Consider the following 14,614-nt stretch of genomic DNA (forward strand, 5'->3'; position numbering starts at 1 on the left):
CAGATACTGTTCTGACTCCGGATCCAGCTTCAGTTGCTGATAAGCGAATGCCAGGTCCAGCTTACTGAAAACCTTCCCACCAGCTAGAGTGGCAAACAGATCTTCAGCGTTTGGTAGTGGATATTCCTCTGGTAGTATGCAGCGATTTACTGTGACCTTGTAGTCACCGCACATTCTGACGGTCTTGTCTTTCTTTGGAACTACAACAATCGTAGCGGCCCAGTCGCTCCTCGCTACTTTCGTGATTATGTTATTCTTCTGTAGGCGGTCCAGTTCCTTCTCTACTGCTTCCTTAAGAGCATAGGGAACCGGACGTGGCTTGTGAAAGATAAGCTTGGTTCCTTCTTGCACTCTGACTTTTGCTGTGAAGTCTTGTATTTCACCGTAGCCATCTTTGAAAAGTTATTTGTGCGTCTCCAGCATGTTAGTGAGTGTAGCCTGACTCACTGGTTTGTCATTTCTCAGACTGAAGATTTCTCCCCAGTTCAACTTCATCTTTTGTAGCCAGTTTCTGCCTAGCAAGGCTGATTTTTCTCCTTTAACAATGACACTCCTTCCCCTCATACAGCGGGGAAGCGTCCACTCCTTCCCCTCATACCGGACTGGTACCTGGATCTGCCATAACACAGGAATAGTGTCACCAGTGTATGAAGAAAGGCGGATGGATGCGGGCTGAAGAGGGCAGTCTTTCCGTTTTTCTTTGTAGAGTCTCCCTGGAACCAGAGATACAGACGCTCCAGTGTCCAGCTGCATTTTTACTGGTTTTCCCGCTAACTCCATGTTGAGATAGATTTAATATTTTTGTTGTTGAGCTGTGTACACTGTGAACAGTTCCACTACTGTTTCAGTTGTACCTTCCTCTTCTTGTGCTGCGTCTGACACTTTGTGTGCTCTTGCTGTGCATTTCGAGGCCTTACACACACTCTGTAAATGTCCAACCTTTCCACAATTGTGGCACTTTTCATCATGGAATCGACATTCACTGTGCTGATGATTATCTCCCCCACATCTGTAGCAACTTGGCTTAGACCTTTGAGATGTGGGCTGCTTTGTTCTTGTGTAACCTTGAGGACAGGACTGAAAAAAGTGTGACTTTTGTGAGCTTTTTTCACCACGTGCATCACTGACCTTGTGAACACCTTTCTGACGTCCTGCATGTCCCGATAGCTCAATAGTATCCCCGTGGGCAAGCTCGAGTCCAAGTGCTATGTCACAGGCTTTCTTAAACGTCAGGTCCTTCTCTGACAGGAGCCTTCTGTGATATGCTTCACCTTTGAGACCACATATAAACTTGTCTCGGAGAGCATCATCAAGAAATCATGCAAACTCACATGTACTTGCCAGCCTTTTTAAAGCAAGGATGTAGTCAGCCACGGTTTCCCCTTGAACCTGGTGAAGTTGGTAATATCTGAAACGTTCTGCAATGAGAATTGGCTTAGTCTTGAAATACCTTGAAAGAGTTTCAGTCAGTTCTGCATAGTTCAACTCCACTGCTTTTATTGGTTCAATGAGACCTTTCAGCAATCCATACTCAGTTGGACCCAAAACACTGAGAAATACGTCTGCTTTCTTTTCATCTTTGATTTAATTTGCAGCCAGCCAACGCTCAAAACGTTCCAAATAGGAATCAAAATCCTCTTTTGTAGCCTCAAACTCTGGTACTCCACCAATGATTGCCATTTTCACAGTTAATTGTTCAGTTTCCTTATTCCTTGTATTCCTTAATTTTCATCTAATTCTTCACTTCAGAAGTTTCTGCAATTACTTCATTTCACTGCACTCATTTGTAATAATGTACGTTCCTTCTTCCTTTTTTTTCTTGACAATATTTCTCCACTGAGATCGCCTAATTTCAATGGGTTCAATGACCGTTTTTTTTTTTTTACCACCAGAGGGCAGTGTCGCTATTCTGGACTCCAATAGTCTTGCTACTTGGCAGCTCCTGAATACTGTACTAGCAGTGCTTAGCCTTCTCTACTGGCGAAAGAAAATAAAAAATAACTGACGAATTACATAATTATTTTGAGTTTCATTACTCACGCAACATTCTTCCCTTCAAGCAATGTCCGTTTATGTAGTTTAATCACCTCGTCGCCACTGTGATATTTGTGTTGTGGAGAAATGACCCGGCAGGAGACGGGAGTACAGTTAGTTTCCGTTTGGTCAAAACCCCTCGTGCTCTACAGTTCCCGGTACCCCAGTGCGCATTGTGCATTTCCTATTATGTGTAGTAACGTAACACTGCCGTAATTCATTACTGTTTAGTAACAGCACAGTAACTAATATAAACAGATGTAGATCCCAGATACTACAAAAACAAACGGAATAGAGACGCTTCGGAATTGAGGTTTGAACACATCTTCATTCGCGTCTCCATCACAACCCCACTTATGCGCAGCTGATGCTGGCTAATTAATTGGAAATTAAAGGGGAAGCCTATTGGAAGGAGAAGGACTGAGACGGCTCAGACAAATTCAGGGCCTTCACAATATCCCAATGTAATCTAGGTTTGAAATTATTCTGTTTTTGTCAAGTACTATATCTGTTTTGGATTCTTGTGGTCAATTCGCAGTGTACTAATTATAACTGTGTTCCCGCCCCACGAACATCCGCTCAAGGAGGGAGTTCTATTAACCTGAGTCGCGGTGCACAGGTCTATGGCCCATGACGTGAACGGGCAAAAACTGAACAGTAGCCTAATCTGCGCAGCTCGGTCATGTTCTCAACAAGGCAGCATGGTGCATCGTTTCAGAAACATACATCTCATCATAAAATATGTTTGCATTTTCTAACTAGTTTTCTTTGGGAAGGCATACCAAGTGTTTTAATCAAAAGCAATCACTTTTGCATGTGAAAACAGAAACTTACTCAACCAATGTGATTTTTGTTTGGATCCAACTTCTGAGGGGATTCGATTATCTGGCATGGTTTACCCTGGTGAGAGGAGTTTCCACTGTTTGCCAAGTGCCATGTCAAAGCCTAGAGCGAAGTTAGCTCAAAACAAAAGTGATGTAGCCTAAATTAAGTAATGGGTAGGGTTGTGTTATCACATGCAAAAGTGATCTGCCTTCCCAATGAAAAATAGTTTGACAATGCAAACATATATTTTATGGAAATATATTTTTCTGAATGATGCGCCATGTCGCCTTGTTGACAACATGACCAAGTGGTGCAGATTACTGTTCTATTTGAGAATGGCGTTCCTCCCTTCTCACTGACCATAGACTGGTGCACCGCAGCTCAGGTTAACAGAACTCCCTCAGCAGGGCTGATTTTAGTATGTAAATCTTGGTGGAGCAAAAAAAGAAAGAAAGTGGGATGCATGCCAGCAAAGCCACTACACAAGACAACACTAAACAATACATGAATTGCACTATAACTGTGACAAACGGTGGCCACAAACTGTTAGGGTCTACATAAAGCTGTTCCAACAGCATTCCCAACATCTTACCACTGGCTATCAGCGGAGAGCCTTGTCTGGCAGCAAAACAGTTCATTCAGCCTCATTTAGGTAAAGAGTATTGGTGCTTATTCAACCTTTTAAAAATACATAGCTGATATGGTTAAACAAATGTGGTTTCTGCTGACATTTGAGATGTACAAACTATGGATAAGATAAACAAGCGGATAAGAGGCAATCTGCAATTTCGATATTAATGATCGAGCTAGGACGGGTATCTCACCCCCAAGTCCAGGAGTCCAGAACCCTCTGCTCCAGGTTACCATGCTGCTTGGTCCTTTTTTGGTGGGTAGTTCTGTAACGGTTTTCCTCCTCTTCTGTGGAGGAGGAGGAAAGATCGGACCAATGTGTTAAGTGTCCGTGCGTGTGCATGTTAAGTGTCCATATTTTAATGAAATATAACCCAACACAGAATACAAAAGAACAAGAGAAGTAAATGAAAACCGAAACATGTTGTCCACCAAATCAAAGGATCAGAGTATTAATCTAATATTGAAAGCACAAGCTACAGCTAGCTAGTTGAGTAGTTGACTCAAAGAGAGAGAAAGACAATAGTTGAACAGTTTTGAACAAATGTATTTCTTCCAAAACAAAGGAGAAGCAAGAGAGAGATGGAGAGATTTTATTTTTAAAAATCACTTTCAGTTTCACTTACTTAACTAGAAAATGCAGCTAGCTAGTTTAGCCTACTGAAACACCCTGCTCAAACAGAGAGATGCTATGTTAGCTAGCTGGCTATGACTATCCAACCCAACACTAGAAATCTTCCAAGTCAAGGTAAGCTTTTGGTTTTACAAATGTATTGCCACCGGTGCCACCCACTCCTTACTGACTATACACTGTAACGTTACTGCATGACTGAAGTGGGTTTACTAACGCATTAGTTATATTAGCTATGTTGACGATGACATTACTTTGCCTAATATGGTGACAACGATGTAGGCTGTGTGCAGCGGTTATGATATGTTTTGGCTTGGAAAGGTTTTTTGCCTAGTTACATACAGCTGATGTGTTGTGAATTGAAGTCCACAAGCGGAGGGATAAGGTGAGAGGAGGAGAGTGCATAGACGCGAGAAGGAAAACAACTTGGCTGGTATGAAAGTGAACTCTAGAAGCATCTAGAAAGAAGACCCATCGAAAAAGAAATGAAATTAGACATCTAATCCATTCAGGGGTAGAAGTGTGTGTGTGTGTGTGTGTGTGTGTGTGTGTGTATACGTGCATGTGCAAGCGTGTGAGAGAGTGTGTGTATTCACATGGGTAAGACCAAAGCCGTGACCAGGGTGTAATGATGGATATTGAAGGATCTTGATTATGGCCTCTCTCGTCTTTGCTCTCCCTCTGGGCATCCTGCGATAACCGTTTCCTGTCATGGGAATTAAAAAGAGAAAGGTGCTTCATATGTAAATCAGCCAGTGCTGTCGAGATGGGAGATGAACTGCGTGGATTCCCTCCCTTTCTGTTTCTGTCTTCTCTTCTCTTCTCTTCGTTATCTCTTGCCTTCTCATCGGGGACTGGTAAGATGTGGGCTCAGGCTTTGATCATTGGCGGAAGGCCGCTGCGGTTCGATTTCTGTGGCGCTCCAGCGAGAGGTTTGCTGTGCAGTTATAACCCCTGGAAGGAGAAGCAAGAGGATGGCTAATTGCTCAAAGCCACAGTTGTACTAGTCTGTATCTTACAGCCAGCCAACATTAATACTCTTTACTCTATAGGGTAGAGAATGGCAGATCAGTAGCTGAGTAGCCTGTATCATATGGCCTTATGGAATAGAAACAGTCCACATCAATACTCTTTAACTCACAGAATGGTGGTTCACTACTACAGTAGCATGTGTCTTATGATCTAATGGACCAGATCCTCTCTTGTTGCTATACTATGGCTTCTAGTCCATATGGAACCATTCAAGAGTAATATTGATTACTCTTCAGGGCTCCGAATGACATTCCTGACCCCTAGATGGTACATGGTTCCGCCTTAGCCATATTGAAAACACATACTGCATCATTGTCCGGGGGGCAAAACACAGCTGTTCTGAGGGGAGAGTTGCCTTTGGAATGTCCGTCTGTCTGACCCCTGACCTTCTGCTTGGCCTGACCAGCTGTGGCAGAGGAGGAAAATGCTGAGCTGACTGAAAGAACAGAGACAGCGGTAGCTCATCCTGCCCTGGCTGCAGCTCGGACTGGGATATAACACTGTCCTGGTATATCACACTGTCCTGGGATATCACACTGGACTGGAATATCACACTGCAGCGCTGTCCTGGGATATCACACTAGACTGGGATATCACACTGGACTGGGATATCACACTGCAGTGCTGTCCTTTGATATCACACTCTCCTGGGATATCACACTGGACTGGGATATCACACTGCAGCGCTGTCCTGGGATATCACACTAGACTGGGATATCACACTGGACTGGGATATCACACTGCAGCGCTGTCCTGGGATATTCAACTGTCCTGGGATATCACACTGCAGCGCTGTCCTGGGATATCACACTGTCCTGGGATATCACACTGGACTGGGATATCACACTGGACTGGCATATCACACTGCAGCGCTGTCCTGGGATATCACACAGTCCTGAGATATCACACTGTCCTGGGATATCACACTGCAGCGCTGTCCTGGGATATCACACTGTCCTGGGATATCACACTGCAGCGCTGTCCTGGGATATCACACTGTCCTGGGATATCACACTGCAGCGCTGTCCTGGGATATCACACTGCAGCGCTGTCCTGGGATATCACACTGTCCTGGGATATCACACTGTCCTGGGATATCACACTGGACTGGGATATCACACTGGACTGGGATATCACACTGCAGCGCTGTCCTGGGATATCACACTGTCCTGGGATATCACACTGCAGCGCTGTCCTGGGATATCACACTGTGCTGGGATATCACACTGTCCTGGGATATCACACTGCAGCGCTGTCCTGGGATATCACACTGTCCTGGGATATCACACTGACCTGGGATATCACACTGCAGCGCTGTCCTGGGATATCACACTGTCCTGGGATATCACACTGCAGCGCTGTCCTGGGATATCACACTGTCCTGGGATATCACACTGCAGCGCTGTCCTGGGATATCACACTGTCCTGGGATATCACACTGTCCTGGGATATCACACTGGACTGGGATATCACACTGGACTGGGATATCACACTGCAGCGCAGTCCTTTGATATCACACTCTCCTGGGATATCACACTGCAGCGCTGTCCTGGGATATCACACTGTCCTGGGATATCATACTGCAGCGCTGTCCTGGGATATCACACTGTCCTGGGATATCACACTGGACTGGCATATCACACTGCAGCGCTGTCCTGGGATATCACACTGTCCTGAGATATCACACTGTCCTGGGATATCACACTGCAGCGCTGTCCTGGGATATCACACTGTCCTGGGATATCACACTGCAGCGCTGTCCTGGGATATCACACTGTCCTGGGATAACACACTGTCCTGGGATATCACACTGGACTGGGATATCACACTGGACTGGGATATCACACTGCAGCGCTGTCCTTTGATATCACACTCTCCTGGGATATCACACTGGACTGGGATATCACACTGCAGCGCTGTCCTGGGATATCACACTGTCCTGGGATATCAAATCAAATCAAATTTTATTTGTCACATACACATGGTTAGCAGATGTTAATGCGAGTGTAGCGAAATGCTTGTGCTTCTAGTTCCGACAATGCAGTAATAACCAACAAGTAATCTAACTAACAATTCCAAAACTACTGTCTTGTACACAGTGTGAGGGGATAAATAATATGTACATAAGGATATATGAATGAGTGATGGTACAGAGCAGCATAGGCAGATACAGTAGATGGTATCGAGTACAGTATATACATATGAGATGAGTATGTAAACAAAGTGGCATAGTTAAAGTGGCTAGTGATACATGTATTACATAAGGATACAGTCGATGATATAGAGTACAGTATATACGTATGCATATGAGATGAATAATGTAGGGTAAGTAACATTATATAAGGTAGCATTGTTTAAAGTGGCTAGTGATATATTTACATCATTTCCCATCAATTCCCATTATTAAAGTGGCTGGAGTTGAGTCAGTGTCAGTGTGTTGGCAGCAGCCACTCAATGTTAGTGGTGGCTGTTTAACAGTCTGATAGCCTTGAGATAGAAGCTGTTTTTCAGTCTCTCGGTCCCAGCTTTGATGCACCTGTACTGACCTCGCCTTCTGGATGATAGCGGGGTGAACAGGCAGTGGCTCGGGTGGTTGATGTCCTTGATGATCTTTATGGCCTTCCTGTGACATCGGGTGGTGTATGTGTCCTGGAGGGCAGGTAGTTTGCCCCCGGTGATGCGTTGTGCAGACCTCACTACCCTCTGGAGAGCCTTACGGTTGAGGGCAGAGCAGTTGCCGTACCAGGCGGTGATACAGCCCGCCAGGATGCTCTCGATTGTGCATCTGTAGAAGTTTGTGAGTGCTTTTGGTGACAAGCCAAATTTCTTCAGCCTCCTGAGGTTGAAGAGGCGCTGCTGCGCCTTCTTCACAATGCTGTCTGTGTGAGTGGACCAATTCAGTTTGTCTGTGATGTGTATGCCGAGGAACTTAAAACTTGCTACCCTCTCCACTACTGTTCCATCGATGTGGATAGGGGGGTGTTCCCTCTGCTGTTTCCTGAAGTCCACAATCATCTCCTTAGTTTTGTTGACGTTGAGTGTGAGGTTATTTTCCTGACACCACACTCCGAGGGCCCTCACCTCCTCCCTGTAGGCCGTCTCGTCGTTGTTGGTAATCAAGCCTACCACTGTTGTGTCGTCCGCAAACTTGATGATTGAGTTGGAGGCGTGCGTGGCCACGCAGTCGTGGGTGAACAGGGAGTACAGGAGAGGGCTCAGAACGCACCCTTGTGGGGCCCCAGTGTTGAGGATCAGCGGGGAGGAGATGTTGTTGCCTACCCTCACCACCTGGGGGCGGCCCGTCAGGAAGTCCAGTACCCAGTTGCACAGGGCGGGGTCGAGACCCAGGGTCTCGAGCTTGATGACGAGCTTGGAGGGTACTATGGTGTTGAATGCCGAGCTGTAGTCAATGAACAGCATTCTCACATAGGTATTCCTCTTGTCCAGATGGGTTAGGGCAGTGTGCAGTGTGGTTGAGATTGCATCGTCTGTGGACCTATTTGGGCGGTAAGCAAATTGGAGTGGGTCTAGGGTGTCAGGTAGGGTGGAGGTGATATGGTCCTTGACTAGTCTCTCAAAGCACTTCATGATGACGGAAGTGAGTGCTACGGGGCGGTAGTCGTTTAGCTCAGTTACCTTAGCTTTCTTGGGAACAGGAACAATGGTGGCCCTCTTGAAGCATGTGGGAACAGCAGACTGGTATAGGGATTGATTGAATATGTCCGTAAACACACCGGCCAGCTCGTCTGTGCATGCTCTGAGGGCGCGGCTGGGGATGCCGTCTGGGCCTGCAGCCTTGCGAGGGTTAACACGTTTAAATGTCTTACTCACCTCGGCTGCAGTGAAGGAGAGACCGCAAGTTTTCGTTGCAGGCCGTGTCAGTGGCACTGTATTGTCCTCAAAGCGGGCAAAAAAGTTATTTAGTCTGCCTGGGAGCAGGACATCCTGGTCCGTGACTGGGCTGGATTTCTTCCTGTAGTCCGTGATTGACTGTAGACCCTGCCACATGCCTCTTGTGTCTGAGTCGTTGAATTGAGATTCTACTTTGTCTCTGTACTGACGCTTCGCTTGTTTGATAGCCTTGCGGAGGGAATAGCTGCACTGTTTGTATTCGGTCATGTTACCAGACACCTTGCCCTAATTAAAAGCAGTGGTTCGCGCCCTCAGTTTCACGCGAATGCTGCCATCAATCCACGGTTTCTGGTTAGGGAATGTTTTAATCGTTGCTATGGGAACGACATCTTCAACGCACGTTCTAATGAACTCGCACACCGAATCAGCGTATTCGTCAATGTTGTTGTCTGACGCAATACTAAACATGTCCCAGTCCACGTGATGGAAGCATTCTTGGAGTGTGGAGTCAGCTTGGTCGGACCAGCGTTGGACAGACCTCAGCGTGGGAGCCTCTTGTTTTAGTTTCTGTCTGTAGGCAGGGATCAACAAAATGGAGTCGTGGTCAGCTTTTCCGAAAGGGGGGCGGGGCAGGGCCTTATATGCGTCGCGGGAGTAACAATGATCCAAGGTCTTTCCACCCCTGGTTGCGCAATCGATATGCTGATAAAATTTGGGGAGTCTTGTTTTCAGATTAGCCTTGTTAAAATCCCCAGCTACAATGAATGCAGCCTCCGGATAAATGGTTTCCAGTTTGCAAAGAGTCAAATAAAGTTCATTCAGAGCCAACGATGTGTCTGCTTGGGGGGGGATATATACGGCTGTGATTATAATCGAAGAGAATTCTCTTGGTAGATAATGCGGTCTACATTTGATTGTGAGGAATTCTAAATCAGGTGAACAGAAGGATTTGAGTTCCTGTATGTTTCTTTCATCACACCATGTCACGTTAGTCATAAGGCATACGCCCCCGCCCCTCTTTTTACCAGAAATATGTTTTTTTCTGTCTGCGCGATGCGTGGAGAAACCTGTTGGCTGCACCGCTTCGGATAGCGTCTCTCCAGTAAGCCACGTTTCCGTGAAGCAAAGAACGTTACAGTCTCTGATGTCCCTCTGGAATGCTACCCTTGCTCGGATTTCATCAACCTTGTTGTCAAGAGACTGGACATTGGCAAGAAGAATGCTAGGGAATGGTGCACGGTGTGCCCATCTCCGGAGTCTGACCAGAAGACCGCCTCGTTTCCCTCTTTTTCGGAGTCGTTTTTTTGGGTCGCTGCATGGGATCCACTCCGTTGTCCTGTTTATAAGGCAGAGCACAGGATCCGCGTCGCGAAAAGCATATTCTGACAGAGATGGATATCACACTGCAGCGCTGTCCTGGGATATCACACTGTTCTGGGATATCACACTGGACTGGGATATCACACTGGACTGGGATATCACACTGGACTGGCATATCACACTGCAGCGCTGTCCTGGGATATCACACTGTCCTGAGATATCACACTGTCCTGGGATATCACACTGCAGCGCTGTCCTGGGATATCACACTGTCCTGGGATATCACACTGTCCTGGGATATCACACTGTCCTGGGATATCACACTGCAGCGCTGTCCTGGGATATCACACTGTCCTGGGATATCACACTGTCCTGGGATATCACACTGGACTGGGATATCACACTGGACTGGGATATCACACTGCAGCGCTGTCCTGGGATATCACACTGTCCTGGGATATCTCACTGCAGCGCTGTCCTGGGATATCACACTGTGCTGGGATATCACACTGTCCTGGGATATCACACTGCAGCGCTGTCCTGGGATATCACACTGTCCTGGGATATCACACTGCCCTGGGATATCACACTGCAGCGCTGTCCTGGGATATCACACTGTCCTGGGATATCACACTGCAGCACTGTCCTGGGATATCACACTGGACTGGGATATCACACTGGACTGGGATATCACACTGGACTGGGATATCACACGGCAGCGCTGTCCTGGGATATCACACTGTCCTGGGATATCACACTGCAGCGCTGTCCTGGGATATCACACTGTGCTGGGATATCACACTGTCCTGGGATATCACACTGCAGCGCTGTCCTGGGATATCACACTGTCCTGGGATATCACACTGCCCTGGGATATCACACTGCAGCGCTGTCCTGGGATATCACACTGTCCTGGGATATCACACTGCAGCGCTGTCCTGGGATATGACACTGTCCTGGGATATCACACTGGACTGGGATATCACACTGTCCTGGGATATCACTCTGCAGCGCTGTCCTGGGATATCACACTGTCCTGGGATATCACACTGTCCTGGGATATCACACTGTCCTGGGATATCACACTGTAGCTCTGTCCTGGGATATCACACTGTCCTGGGATATCACACTGTCCTGGCATATCACACTGTCCTGCGATATCACACTGCAGCGCTGTCCTGGGATATCACACTGTCCTGGGATATCACACTGCAGCGCTGTACTGGGATATCACACTGTCCTGGGATATCACACTGTCCTGGGATATCACACTGTCCTGGTATATCACACTGCAGTGCTGTCCTGGGATATCACACTGTCCTGGGATATCACACTGTCCTGGGATATCACACTGCAGCGCTGTACTGGGATATCACACTGTCCTGGGATATCACACTGCAGTGCTGTACTGGGATATCACACTGTCCTGGGATATCACACTGTCCTGGGATATCACACTGTCCTGGGATATCACACTGCAGTGCTGTACTGGGATATCACACTGTCCTGGGATATCACACTGTACTGGGATATCACACTGTCCTGGGATATCACACTGCAGTGCTGTCCGCACTAACCAGACTACATGTCTTTTAGCACTGCATATATAAAGAATATCCTGAAGGCCTCTTCCACATGTTGGATCCTGGAGAGTTTTTCTCCTGACCTTGGGGAGGAAAGACCACAGCTTTAAACATTATTCTGTTCTGGTCTTGGGGAGGAAAGGACCTTTAAACATTCTTCTGTTCTGGTCTTGGGGAGGAAAGACCACAGCTTTAAACGTTCTTCTGTTCTGGTCTTGGGGAGGAAAGACCACAGCTTTAAACATTCTTCTGTTCTGGTCTTGGGGAGGAAAGACCACAGCTTTAAACATTCTTCTGTTCTGGTCTTGGGGAGGAAAGACCACTGCTTTAAACATTCTTCTGTTCTGGTCTTGGGGAGGAAAGACCACAGCTTTAAACATTCTTCTGTTCTGGTCTTGGGGAGGAAAGACCACTGCTTTAAACATTCTTCTGTTCTGGTCTTGGGGAGGAAAGACCACTGCTTTAAACATTCTTCTGTTCTGGTCTTGGGGAGGAAAGACCACAGCTTTAAACATTCTTCGGTTCTGGTCTTGGGGAGGAAAGACCACAGCTTTAAACATTCTTCTATTCTGATATTGAGGAGAAAATACTTTTAAACTTTCTTCTGTTCTGGTCTTGGGGAGGAAAGAACCTTTAAACTTTCTTCTGTTCTGGTCTTGGGGAGGAAAGACCACAGCTTTAAACTTTCTTCTGTTCTGGTCTTGGGGAGGAAAGACCACAGCTTTAAACTTTTTTTCTGTTCTGATCTTAGGGAGGAAATACCTTTAAACATTCTAAAAAACGATCCAGTGTACCAATTTAACATACTGTAGATAGGCCAATGTAAAAAGAAGGTTCTAGCCTGCCTGTGACCAGAGGGCTCCAGGTCTCCAGCTCTGCCCTTGAGTATCTAACTAGCCTCAGGTTATCTCTACTTAAACACTAGTTATGTGTGAGATACAGGTAGGGTACTCTGTGGGATGCTCTTTGTGTAAATGTGGCAAAGATCCAAAGGCTAATTAGGCTAATTACCGATGTTCCCTCTAAGCTGCGTGTGTTTGCGGCCGCGCTCTTCCTCCAGGACTGCAGCACAGAAGAAATGCCATGCTGCGCAGAGATGCAAGACATTGAACTTCACTGAGTTCGCCCCATTAGTTTGCACTATAGATCAACGTTTTTTTCTGTGATCGAATCAACATTACATCAGGCCCTTTTCAACGCAACAAAGTAAAACGAATCTGACTTTTTAAGATTGAGTCTGGGATTTTGTTGTAAGCAGAACCAGAGCGCAACGGAGTATAATTATATTGGTGGGGGTAGCCCACCAGCAGTCTTTCAATTAGTGATGGGTCGTTCGCGAACGAGTCGGCTCTAAGAGCAGGCTCTTGTAGGTGAACGTTGGGAGCCAGCTCGCATATCAGAAGAGCTGAGTCTATTTATAAAAAAATAAAGATATGAATAAACAAAATATTTAAATGAATATAATTAAATATTTCAAAGAACGAAAAAATAAATAAAATAATATAGGCCTAAATGCTCAAGCGCACACACGCTTTCTGAAAGATCTGCAGATCCTGTTGCAGCCCGAATTGATTGTGAGACTGTGTTGTCTGAGCTGGTGGAAGAACAAGGCCTCTGTCTACCCACGGCTTACTAAAGTCATGACAGGGAGACTCTGCATAGTGGCCACATCCGTTCCCTCTGAGAGGGTCTTCTCGAAAACGGTACAAATAATTACTGAGAGAAGAAACCGCATCAGCCCCCCGAAAGTGAGGCAGCTTGGATTTCTGAAAGCAAATCTCTCATAAAAGCAAAATATGGTCAGCATTGCTGTGTGCTGCTGGTTATAACATGGCAGTAAAGAAGCGGGAGAAAAGAGGGACCAGTTTAATGTTTTAACTGGGATGCTGCAGTTTTGCACAGTTATTTATTTTTATTTGATATGGTGCAATGTTCTATTATGATGTTGTATTCGTTTTGAATTGTTACATTTATATGCACTTTGTTTATTTACATTACAATAGTTATACTTTAAATGCACATGTGTAATAGCATCCTTCTTTTTTACATTTATTTCAATTTGTGGGATGCTGCAGTTTTGCAAATTGTTATTTATTTTGATTTGATATGGTTAAATATTATATTATGCTGTTCAGATTGTATTCGTTTTGAATGGTTAGATGAATATGCACTTTGTTTATATATATTAAATAGTTATACTTTAAATGCAAATGTTTAATAGCTTTCTTTTTCATAACAAACCAATGCATTTTTATATACATTGTGGTCAAGGTAGAGTATGACTTCATTTAATAATTTAATTAGAGTTGTTTTTAACACCAATTATAGTCAAACTATCGCAAACTGTTTGACTTGAAAAAATACAAAACATTTATTTTTAAAGAGCCGTTTGGGAGCCAAAAGAGCCGGCTCACTGCAAAGAGCCGGAATGCCCATCACTACCTGAGTTTCAATAAGTGAATGCACTTTTCAGATCCGTGCGTCTGCACATTTGTTGATATTCTTGGTTAGTTAGCGAGTTATTAACCCAGTTATAGTTGGGTGTATTTTTTGGGGGGTGGCAGTGTAGCCTAGTGGTTAGAGCATTGGACTAGTAACCGGAAGGTTGCAAGTTCAAACCCCCAAGCTGAAATAGAAATGTTCCTAGGCCGTCATTGAAAATAAGAATTTGTTCTTAACTGTCTTGGCTGGTAAAATAAATAAAATG

This window comes from Oncorhynchus mykiss, chromosome 2 (assembly GCF_057628025.1).
Source record: "Oncorhynchus mykiss isolate SJ-2025 chromosome 2, ASM5762802v1, whole genome shotgun sequence".
NCBI lineage: Eukaryota > Metazoa > Chordata > Actinopteri > Salmoniformes > Salmonidae > Oncorhynchus > Oncorhynchus mykiss.